Raw genomic sequence first — 12,784 nt, 5'->3', positions numbered from 1 at the left:
GTCTTAGCTTCCAAAGATGAAGGAGGTTTGGGGATCGACAACCTTTTTCCTTTCAACAAAGTTATGAATTTTCGTTGGTGGTGGAGATTTTTTTTCACATCCCTGAGCTTTTGTGGGTTCGTGTTATAAAATCTCTTTATGGTGTTGAACTGTTGATGGTGGGTGCAGATCTTTGTCCTATCCTAGAACAGGGCAAGGCCCTTTGTATGAGGTTATTCGTAAGTTCACCCAGATGAGAGAAAGATATTGACCTTCAGTCTTTCTGTCATATCAAAGTTGGTGATGGGGTTTCCACGTCATTTTGGGAGGATGTGTGGATGGGTGACGTGTAACTCCCGTGTTTCTCGCTAGGCATTAGTAAGATGATATAATTGTGATGGTCATCAATTTATAACCCTTTATCTAATAAATAAAGATAATTAATGAGTATTATGTCATTTATGTGTAGATATATGTAGTATACATGCTTAAAACAATATAATAAAATAAGAACAAAATATGCACCTTAAATAGAATAATAATTAGGATGAAAAGCCTTGAAGAAAGAGAAAGTGGTCGTGATGATTATTTTGGGGATATAAGGAATGCTTAAATCTGACTTCGTATGGAGAATTTATGATCGCTTGAAGTTTCGCGTTCAACCTGACACGAAAGAGTGCGTCGTAAAAAGTGGATTTTAGATATGTTGCTTATTAGCCTAAACAGTCTAAACGGAAGTCGTAGTTATCCAGTTTCCTTATATCACGGAGGCTTCTAGAATACCCTATAAGGGTACTCCAAAACTGTCTACAAGGAAAGGTTTTGGAACTCTTCCCTTGTTCAGCTTTTTAACATTATTAGCTACAACCGTCACACGTTAATTAATCTAAAAATTAATTCCAATTAATTTTTTATTAACTCTAAAGTAATAATTACAATTTCCAATTAATATATTGATCATATAATATATTAATAAATCATTTATTTCAACTTTCAATTAATTTATTATTAACATAATAAACTAACAAATTATCCTCTCTCTCCAAATGCAATCGTTCTTAGTTGTTAGTTCTGAGGGCAACCTAAAATAAACTTGCTTCTAATTCAAGAATATACAAATTTAGTTATTTGATTAGACACCCAATCCAACAGTCTCCCAATTGGATAAGATTGTAACTACAATTGCAATTATAGACCTTGGAGTAAACAACGAAGTGTGTTTTCCTAATCCACTGCTAAACTTTGATTCAAATCAGCCGTCGTCCCTAAGATAAGTGATCAACTATCCCTTCGTTCTTCAAGATATCCTATGGACACGAGACATGGGTCGGAATCAATCTCATTGTCTAAGATTTTGTTTCTCGATTTCCCGATTTGTAAAGATTTGATTGGACTTCAAATTAAGTATACCAATTAGTCCTGGTTGGGCCCAACACTTATAATTTCAACATTAAATCATCGATGGGCCTAATGATATCGCTTTTCCTGTTAGGGAAAGATGAACGAATAAACTTTGACTAAATAATTGTAAACCTTACTCACCAAATTATATATGATACTACGTTTTATAACATCAAATTACTAATGTGTTTACGTAATACCAATACACAACCGATTCATAAATTATAACTTATATTTCTCTATTTGAAGAATAGAAAATATTACTGTCTCATAATTACTCGTGACAAGATCCATGAAGTAATATCTAAGCGTGAGTTTATCCGATACTCAAAATCTCTATTTTCAAAGTACTCATGAATATCGTAGCAATTCCAATTGCAACATCTTAACCTCAATAGAAAATCTACAATCAATTCATGCTAGTCGTAATTCACTACTTTGTAACATCCCAAAAATCATGACCAAAAATTTCATTTTTATTTATCAAATAATCCATAGTTATCAAAATCATTCCATCCAAAAACATAAATCATAGTATCATATCAAAACATCAAAGTAAACATCCCAGGCTAAACATCATGATGTGTGCAATGCACTCATTTCAAGCTTTTCCCTTTGCTATCGGAAGTACCTGAAACCAAAACTGAAAATTGTAAGCGCGAAACTTAGTGAATTTCCACCAAACTACCATATACCATACACATAATCATGCTACTATGAGAAACGGGCCCCGCCCACACTCAACGAGATATGGACCCCATCTACAGTCGGCTAACTAGGAGATACGAGCCTCGCCCATACTCCACTAAATATGATATATGGGCCTCACCACACTCAACTATCTATGAGATACGGGTATCGCCCACATTCTGCTATCTATGAGATACGGGTCTCACCAACACTCAGTTATTTATGAGATACGAGCCTCGACCACACTAAGCTACCCATGAGATACGGGCCTCGCCCACACTCAGCTACTAAGCACACATACAAGTATCACACAGACAACAAGTATAACCAAGTCTATCAATCTTCCATATCCATACTCAAATAATGTTAAGATACGGGCCCTGCCCACACTTAGCTACTAATCTATTTACATAACATACACGGGCCGACATTGGTGCCTTCAACCCGTTCAAACCAGGAGGAAACTCACCTTACTGTTGAATGATAGATGAAACGTCTCTGCCCGGAATCAACTCTACTCACTCCCTAAACCAAAACAACCACTTAGATACCATTCCATACTCATAACCTTTAAGGGTTAACTCTGGTCAAGTCAAAGTCAAAGTCAATGTTTCGAGTTGACTCAACTCATCGAGTTTACCCTTCATGTAACAACCCAAATTTCACGTTCAAAAATTTTCTTTTTAAATCAAAACTTTTAGAAAACGATTGTAATTAAAAACACTGTCTGGTCAAACCATTTCATCACATACATCGTGTCTGGAAACCGAAACATGGAAACAATCAATTATCAGAGTACAAAATCCCAGAATGACTCATGGTGCGGAAAACAAGGTGCGTGTATGATGTGCTGCTACCACGCCAGCTCTTTCCCCCTTGAAGAAGAGGTACCTGAAAACAAAACTGTAAACCGTAAGCATGAAGCTTAGTGATTTCCCCCATAATACCTCATACCATACAAACATACAAAGAACAGCTAGGAGATACGGGCCTCGCCCACACTCGTGAAGATACAGGCCTCGCCTACACTCCGCTAGCTGGGAGATACGGGCCTCGCCCACACTCCGCTATCTGGGAGATACGGGCCTCGCCCACACTCTGCTATCTGAGAGATACGGGCCTCGCCCACACTCCATTATCAGAGAGATATGGGCCTCACCCACACTCAGCTGCTAAACCATAACATACAAGTATCACACAGACAACGAGTATAAACAATTCTATCATACTGGCATATATCATAATCAAACTCAACCATGAGATACGGGCTCTGCCCACACTCCGACACTAACATATCGTCTATACGGGCCGGCCTTGGTGCCTTAGACCCGTTACTACTGGAAGGAAACTCACCTCGAAAAGTAGCTACCGAAAGTTTGACTGCTAGACGTCTGGCTGCTGCACCGGTAATCCTCCGGCTACAAATCCATAAACATAGATTAGCCACTCATAAATACCCTTAGGTCAATTGACTGACCCATCCCTGGTCCAAGGTCAACTCCTTGGTCAAAGTCAACTTCCAGTTGACTGGACTCGCCGAGTCCTTCTCCTACTAACCCGGTCCTACTCGCCAAGTCCCTCTTTCCACTCACTGAGTCACCCTTAACTAACTACTCGGGACTATAGAACCGACTCGTGATCCGACTCGCCGAGTCCGAGAGCAACTCGCCGAGTTCCACGAGCAGATCTCCTACTCGCTTCCAAATCCTCACCAGAGCATCCCGTAAGAGGATTTGGGGTTTTGGGACTACGTTAAACTGCTAATTCCGCGTGCAGATACGAAGGGTTGGACCTTCAACACTTAAACCCCTCTTACTCAGTGAAAGTTCATATGACTCGCTGAGTTTCAAGAACAACTCGACGAGTTCCAGGCAATCTTCATAGGACTCGCCGAGTTGTTCATCCAATTCGCCGAGTCTAAGACCATCTTCATAGAACTCGCCGAGTTCCACTTTGGGACTCGCCGAGTTCCTTCGACCCACTTCCCATACAGACCAATTCTGAGACATGTAACGCTTCTAAATCATAGATCTATGCTCCTAGGGCATGCTTATCACGTAAAGTTGCAAACTTTACGTGCATGCATGGCCCTATAAGCTCAAGAAGGCAAATCCAAGCTCTTTAAGAGGTCAGACACTCAATAGGGACCTTAATAACTCCAACCACATAGACTTTATACTTCTAAGATGTCCACAAGATTCCAATCTGAAGTCCTTTCATAAATTAAAGCATAAATACATTGAGTTTGAGGTTTTAGGGCTTGAAAACCACTAATTTGGGACAAAAAGGGGATCTAATGAGCTAGTGATCAAGGTAAGAACCTTTCTACCTGAATGGAAGCTTCTCACAGTGTAGATTCTGGATCTACCTCCCCTCCTTGCACAATTCAACCTCCTCTTCCTTCCTCTAAGCTCCAAACCTTTTCCACAAAGCCAAAATCACTCTCAAGAACAATATGGGGGCTAGGGTTTCTTTCTACAGCTCTCTGGAAAGTGTTAGGGACAAAGGAGGCCAAGTTAGAGCGTTTAAATAGGGTGCAAACACCAGGATTAGGGTTTTTGTCCAAATAGGGTCTACTCGCCGAGTCCAAAGTTCAAACCCCGCGCCTTATCCCGTTCCTACTCGGCGAGTTGGTCCTTCAACTCGCCGAGTCCAAGGCAAAAATGCATAAAATTAAAAATATTAATCATAAGGAGTACGTACCAGGAACCAGGTGCTACAAATCTCCCCCACTTATTTTAGACTTCATCCTCAAAGTCATTTGTTCGATCCTGAAACAGCTCGGGGTAGTGCTCCATCATCTCTTCCACCGGCTCCCAAGTCCACTCCTATCCCTTCCGGTGCTGCCATTGCACCTTTACGAGTTCCACCCTCTTGTTCCTTAGATCCTTCGACTTCCTATCAAGGATTGCCATAGGCCGCTCGATGTAATTCAGGTTGTCATCGACCTGAATATCCTCCAAAGGCACCACTGTCAAGTTGTCTACCAAACACTTCCGCAATTAAGAGACGTGAAAGTGTTGTGGATCTGGCTGAGTTCGGCTGGTAGATCCAACCTATACGCCACCTTGCCCACCCGGGCTACGACCCTGAATGGCCCAATGAACCTTGGGCCCAACTTGCCTCGCTTCCTGAATCGGATGACGCCTTTCCACGACGACACCTTCAGGAGAACCATATCCCCGACTTGGAATTCCAAGTTTGAACGACGCTTGTCGGCATAACTTTTCTGCCGACTCTGGGCAGTCTGGAGCCTACTTCGGACCTGCTGGATCTTCTATTTCGTCTGGAGCACCACTTCAGTGCTTCCCATGACCCTCTGGCCAACCTCTCCCCAACATATTGGGGTCCTGCACCTCCTTCCATACAACATCTCGAAGGGAGGACGGTCGATGCTCACATGATAGCTATTATTAAATGAGAACTCCGCCAACGGGAGTTAGGTATCCCAACTACCTCCGAAATCCAGAACACATGCCCGCAACATATCCTCTAACGTCTGGAAGGTCCGCTCGCTCTGACCATCCGTCTGCGGGTGAAAGGAGGTGCTAAAATGCAGACGAGTGCCCAACTCATCATGAAACTTCTTCCAAAACCTGGAAGTGAACCGCACATCTCGGTCTGATATCACTGACACTGGCACCCTGTGCCGCGCCACTATCTCCCTGATATAGATATCGGCCAACTTTTCGGCCGAGATACTCTCCTGGATCGGAATAAAATGGGCGCTCTTGGTCAATCGATCCACGATGACCCAAATCGAATCTACTCCTCACGCAGTCCGGGGAAGCTTTGTGATAAAATCCATCGTAATATCTTCCCATTTCCACAACGGGATATCCAACGGCTGCATCTTGTCGTGTGGTCTCTGACGCTCGTCCTTGACCTTCTTGCAGGTCAAACACCACTCGACGTACCACGCCACATCCCGCTTCATAAAGGGCCACCAATAGTCTAGAAGAAGATCCCTATACATCTTCATCGCCCCTGTATGAATAGAGAATCGGGATTTGTGCGCCTCCTCCATCAAGTTCTGGCGCATGCCTCCGTCATACAACACTCACACCCTACGGTAGGGATGTCAACGGGGGCAAACGGGACGGGGAGTGCATTCCCCGCCCCCGCCCCCGAAATTTCCCGGTTCCCCCGTCCCCGCCCACGCCCCCAAAATGTTCAGCCTTCCTACCCCCGCCCCCGCCCCCGAATCCCCTTTATTATCCCCGCCCCCTCCCCCGTTCCCCCGCCCCCGATTGATTTTGAGCTGCCTTTTTTTTTTGCTAAAAAAAGTTGTTATCTAGGTTAAAAGAAGCTATTTTTTAGGTAACAAATAATTATTTATAGCCGAATCTTACATGTTAAAAATAAAAAAGTTATGGCATCTTAAAAACATTATACTAACAACTTAAAAACATATTTTTTGATGAATTTTGGAAGATCAAAATCATGTTATTGTATATTATGTTTACATAATTAATATATGTAAATATATGTTTAATTTATTAACGGGTTCCCCGTGGGGGTTTCGGGACGGGATTGCCTACCCCCGCCCCCGCCCCCGAAATTAAAATGGGGGTTAACCTTACCCCCGCCCCCGTACCCGCCCCCGATTTTTTAAAAAAAAATCCCCCAAACTAGACGGGGTCCCACGGGACTTTTTGACATCCCTACCCTACGATGTAGTGTCAATAATCCTCGGCTATCATAATCGAAGGAGGTGACTTGACCCACTATTTGCTCACTCTTCCGATGTTCCTCCTTCATAGCCTCCTGTTGAGCTTCCTGAATCTGCTCTAACAGTGGAGTCACCACGGTCATCCTCATACACACATCCCTGATCGGTGCCGCCTTTCGGCTAAGCGCATCACCCACCACATTGGCCTTCCCCTGGTGATAAAGGATCTCGCAATCATAATCCTTCACCACGTCCAACCACCAACGCTGCCTCATGTTCAGATTCGGCTGATCCATGAGGTACCTCAAACTCTTGTGATCCGTGTAAATGGTACATCGAACCCCATAGAGGTAATGCCACCAAATCTTGAGGGCGAAGACCACCGCCCCCAACTCTAAATAATGCGTTGGGTAGTTCGCCTTGTGAGGCTTCAGCTGCCTCGAGGCATAAGCAATGACATGTACCCTCTGCATCAATACTGCGCCTAAGCCCGAGATAGACGAATCACAGTAAACCACAAAATCCTCTACGCCCTCGGGCAGGGCTAAGATTGGCGCCTCGCACAATCTCTGCCTCAGAATCTCGAATGCTACCTGCTGCTCAGGCCCCCATCGAAAGACCACGACTTTCCTAGTCAACCGTGTCAAGGGTACGACTATCTTGGAGAAATCTTGAATGAATCTCCGATAGTAGCCTGCTAATCCTAGGAAACTCTGAATCTCGGATGGAGACTTCGAAACCTCCCATCTTATCACGGCCTCCACCTTGGCCGGGTCTACTGAAATCCCGTTCTGGTTGACAAAGTGCCCAAGAAACTGCACTTCGTGCAAACAAAACTCACATTTGGAGAACTTGGCGTACAAGCTCTCCCTCCTCAAGGTCTCTAAAACCTCTTTCAGATGCTCCTCGTGCTCCTCCTGCGTCTTGGAATAAACCAAGATGTCATCAATGAAAACTATCACAGACCGATCCAACATCGGTCTACATACGCGGTTCATGAGGTCCATGAACGCGGTAGGAGCATTGGTGAGCCCGGACGGCATCACCACGAACTCATAATGGGCGTAACGCGTCCGAAACACAGTCTTCTGTACATCCTCCTCTCTGACCCTCATTTGATGATAACCTGAACGCAAATCGATCTTGGAGAACCAAGATGCTCCCTGTAACTGATCAAAAAGGTCGTCAATCCTCGGGAGTGGGTAACGGTTCTTCACTGTTACCTTATTCAGCTCCCGGTAATCAATACGCATCCGATGCGACCCGTCCTTCTTCTTCACAAATAGGATCGGGGCTCCCCAGGGTGAACTGCTCGGTCGAATAAATCCCTTGTCTAGCAGCTCCTGCAGCTGCGTAGACAACTCCTGCATCTCGGGAGGAGCCAACCAATAGGGTGCCTTGGCTATTGGAGCCGCACCAGGAACTAGGTCGATCCTGAACTCTACCTGACGCTCCGGAGGTATTCCAGGAAGCTCCTCCGGGAACACATCAGTGTAGTCTCGCACCACTGTAACCTCGTTCATCGTCACCTTACCTGCCTCCCGGGTATCCATAACGTACGCGACATATCCCGCGCAACCCTGCTGAAGGTAGCGCCTAGCCCTTGCTGCTGAACATACTGTGGGTCCACGTTGTGGCCTCTTGCCGTGGATCACCAACTCTCCCCCACTCGGGGTCCTGATCCGCACCAGCTGTTGTGCGCAATCTATCACCGCCCCATTAGGGCTCAACCAATCCATTCCTATAATCACCTTGTTCCCACGCAACGGAATGGGAACCAAATCCACCAAGTAGTGCTCCTCAAACAACCTTAGAACACAATCCCTGAACACTGCCGATGCTCGCACTGATCGATCATCGGCAATCTCCACCTCTAAAGGGTAATCCAACGTGCCCGAAGACTCAGGAATCTTCTTGCTAAGCATAAGAGAAACAAATGATCGAGTAGCCCCCGAATCAAACAACACCTGAACTGGAATACCGTTCACATGGAACGATCCTAAACAGAGCACATATATATATATAGCATATCAAAATTGCAGCAGCATAACATAAAGCATAAATAAAAAAATCATACTCGTCACCACATCGGGCGTGGCGCGTGTCTCCTCTGTAGTTAGCTGAAAGGCCTGGCTCCTCACCACTAGAGTCTCTGACTTGCCCTGCCAGCCATCTGTGATCCTCAGAGTCGCTGGAGCTAGCGCCTTCACTAGCGCTGATGTTGCTGTCAACTGGGGGCAATTGGCCCTCTTGTGGCCCCTCCGGTTGCAGTGTAAACACAGCAACTCAAATGTCTGAACAACCGAGACAGGGGCAGTACAATCCATGCTAAAGTGCTCTGCCTTGCCGCACTTGTAGCAGCCTGATGATCCCAATCTACATGCTCCCTCATGCGACCTGCCGCATTTCCCGCAGCGGCCCGACCCTCCTTGGCCTTTCGGCCTACCATCTGATCCCTTGGGCTTCTTCCCTGAAGCCCCAACCACCTGCCCCGTCTCTGCCTTTCTCTTTCGAATGTGCTCCAAATCAATCTCCCTTTCCCTCGCCCTGGCAATCATAGACTCCAGGGTACGGCAAGATGAAAAGCTAACATGCTCCCGGATGTCAGACCGTAGCATGTCATGATAGCGGGTCCTCCTCATATCCTCATCTCCCGCATACTGGGGCACCGACAATGCCCTCTCCCGGAACTTGGCGGTGATCTCCGCCACAGTCTCCGTAGTCTGTCTCATGTCTAAAAACTCTCTGGCCAGCTGTTGAAGCTCGACAGCTGGCGCAAACTCTGCCCTGAACCTGGTCACAAAGTCCGACCAGGTCATAGCCTCAACAGCCGAGGCTCCCAATGAGTCACCGACGGACTCCCACAAATCTCTAGCTCGGTCTCGTAAACATCCTGCTGGATATCTCACCTTCGACCCCTCGGGGCAGAAGCTGGTCAGCTGTGCAGACTCAATGTCCGCAATCCATCGTCTGGCAGCAATGGGGTCCTTCGCCCCATGGAAATCCGGCGCACTACTGCCCCTGAAGTCCTTAAAGGACAGTGTGCGAGATCCTGATTGGCCAGATGCCATGTCACTCCTGAACGCCCTGAGGCGGTCCTCCATCAGCTCAACTATCCCTTCCTTGATCGACCTGAAAATGATGGGGGTCAACTCAAGGATGCCTCTGGTGATATCTGACGCGATGAACTCGCATAGCCTCTCGTCTACTGGCTCGGAACCTGATCCTGAACCCGATCCCTCTCCAGAACTGCCACCAGCTGGCCTCTGGCGTAGTACCACCATTCTGCAATACACACAGACAACCATTAGTGATACTGATACCCCTAAAGGGATCACATCTATTTCAAGTTCCCTAGTCTTGTCTCATCCTTCCTTAGTTCGGGTACGGATCCTCTGCTTTCAGTAGTACGGGCCCATACTACCTTCCACATCTATCCGTACCTTCTCCAAGGACTGCCTTGACTCCACCAGGTCCCTCTCACTACCGCTGATCACTGCTATACTCATCCTAGTCTTACCCTAGGAAACCTCTGACTCCACCCAACCCAGTCCTCGGCTGCTGAAGGTCTCTTTGTAATGCCAATTAGCCATTACCTGAATACAATCACATGCAACGAGGCTCGGATAATCCTTCGAGTAAGGGACTCATCCCTACAACGGTTAGGAATCAAACAAGAGCTACGCAATAGGGTCAAATCCAGCACTATGAGATTATTCAACCCTGATCACATGTGACTTTAACGTATTCACCTAACAACTAACTCCCATCACTCAAAGCCCTCATAGCACAAAGCAAACAACATTCGGATAAAAAGGAAACAATCTCAAGCAACTCTATCCTCATAACAGGAACTGCACTAGCATACAATGCTAAGCTCATACTATCATGCATAACCTAGTCAGGCTATCCTACTGCTGTCTACTCAATTCTAGCATGCAGTTTTTCATACACCGAGGCACATAAAGCAGGCACATAAGGCATCACTCCTAGACCCTTAGTCCTATTCTAGCATGCTGTTCTACTGAAACTGATAAACATAACATAAGCATGTATGGGTACTTTGGGGAATACTTACTTGAGCTCGGCCGGTCGCGCACATCACACACTTTGTTCCTTCTTAAAACTCTTTACTTAGCTTTTAGAAAACATTTTCTTCTTTAAAATCTTTTAATCCCTCGATTTGAGTTCAGACACCCCCGAAGGTGTGTCCGAATCCCTCAAACCAGGGCTCTGATACCAACTTGTAACAACCCAAATTTCACGTCCAAAAAATTTCTTTTCAAATCAAAACTTTTAGAAAACGATTGTAATTAAAAACACTGTTTGGTCTAACCATTTCATAACATACATCGTGTCTGGAAAACCGAAACATGGAAACAATCAATTATCAGAGTACAAAATCCCAGAATGACTCATGGTGCGGAAAACAAGGTGCGTGTATGATGTGCCGCTACCGCGCCAGCTCCTTCCCCCTTGAAGAAGAGGTACCTGAAAACAAAACTGTAAACCGTAAGCACGAAGCTTAGTGATTTCCCCCATAATACCTCATACCATACAAACATACAAAGAACAGCTAGGAGATACGGGCCTCGCCCACACTCCGCTATCTGGGAGATACGAGCCTCTCCCACACTCCCTCATCCGAGAGATACGGGCCTCGCCCACACTCTGCTATTTGAGAGATACGGGCCTCACCCACACTCCATTATCAGAGAGATATGGGCCTCGCCCACACTAAACTACTAAACCGTAACATACAAGTATCACACAGACAACGAGTATAAACAATTCTATCATACTGGCATATGTCATAATCAAAATCAACCATGAGATACGGGCTCTGCCCACACTCCGACACTAACATATCGTCTATACAGGCCGGCCTTGGTGCCTTAGACCCGTTACTACTGGAAGGAAACTCACCTCGAAAAGTAGCTACCGAAAGTCTGACTGCTAGACGTCTGGCTGCTGCACCGGTAATCCTCCGGCTACAAATCCATAAACATAGATTAGCCACTCATAAATACCCTTAGGTCAATTGACTGACCCATCCCTGGTCCAAGGTCAAATCCTTGGTCAAAGTCAACTTCCAGTTGACTGGACTCGCCGAGTTGTGGCACAGACTCGCCGAGTCCTTCTCCTACTAACCCGGTCCTACTCGCCAAGTCCTTCTTTCCACTCACTGAGTCACCGTTAACTCACTACTCGGGACTATAGAACCGACTCATGATCCGACTCACCGAGTCCGAGAGCAACTCACCGAGTTCCACGAGCAGATCTCCTACTCGCTTCCAAATCCTCACCAGAGCATCCCGTAAGAGGATTTGGGGTTTTGGGACTACGTTAAACTGCTAATTCCGCATGCAGATACGAAGGGTTGGACCTTCAACACTTAAACCCCTCTTACTCAGTGAAACTTCATATGACTCGCCGAGTTTGAAGAGCAACTCGGCGAGTTCCAGGCAATCTTCATAGGACTCGCCGAGTCTAAGACCATCTTCATAGAACTCGCCGAGTTCCACTTTTGGACTCGCCAAGTCCCTTCGACCCACTTCCCATACAGACCAAATCTGAGACATGCAACACTTCTAAACCATAGATCTATGCTCCTAGGGCATGCTTATCACGTAAAGTTGCAAACTTTACGTGCATGCATGGCCCTATAAGCTCAAGAAGGCAAATCCAAGCTCGTTAAGAGGTCATACACTCAATAGGGACCTCAATAACTCCAACCATAGAGACTTTATACTTCTAAGATGTCCACAAGATCCCAATCTGAAGTCCTTTCAGAACTTAGAGCATAAATACACGGAGTTTGAGGTTTTAGGGCTTGAAAACCACTAATTTGGGACAAAAAGGGGATCTAATGAACTAGTGATCAAGGTAAGAAGCTTTCTACCTGAATGGAAGCTTCTCACAGTGTAGATTCTGGATCTACCTCCCCTCCTTGCACACTTCAACCTCCTCTTCCTTCCTCTAAGCTCCACACCTTCTCACAAAGCCAAAATCACTCTCAAGAACAATATGGGGCTAGGGTTT

Source organism: Lactuca sativa, chromosome 2, assembly GCF_002870075.4.
Source record: "Lactuca sativa cultivar Salinas chromosome 2, Lsat_Salinas_v11, whole genome shotgun sequence".
Taxonomy (NCBI): domain Eukaryota; kingdom Viridiplantae; phylum Streptophyta; class Magnoliopsida; order Asterales; family Asteraceae; genus Lactuca; species Lactuca sativa.
Note: the sequence above shows the minus strand (reverse complement) of the source record.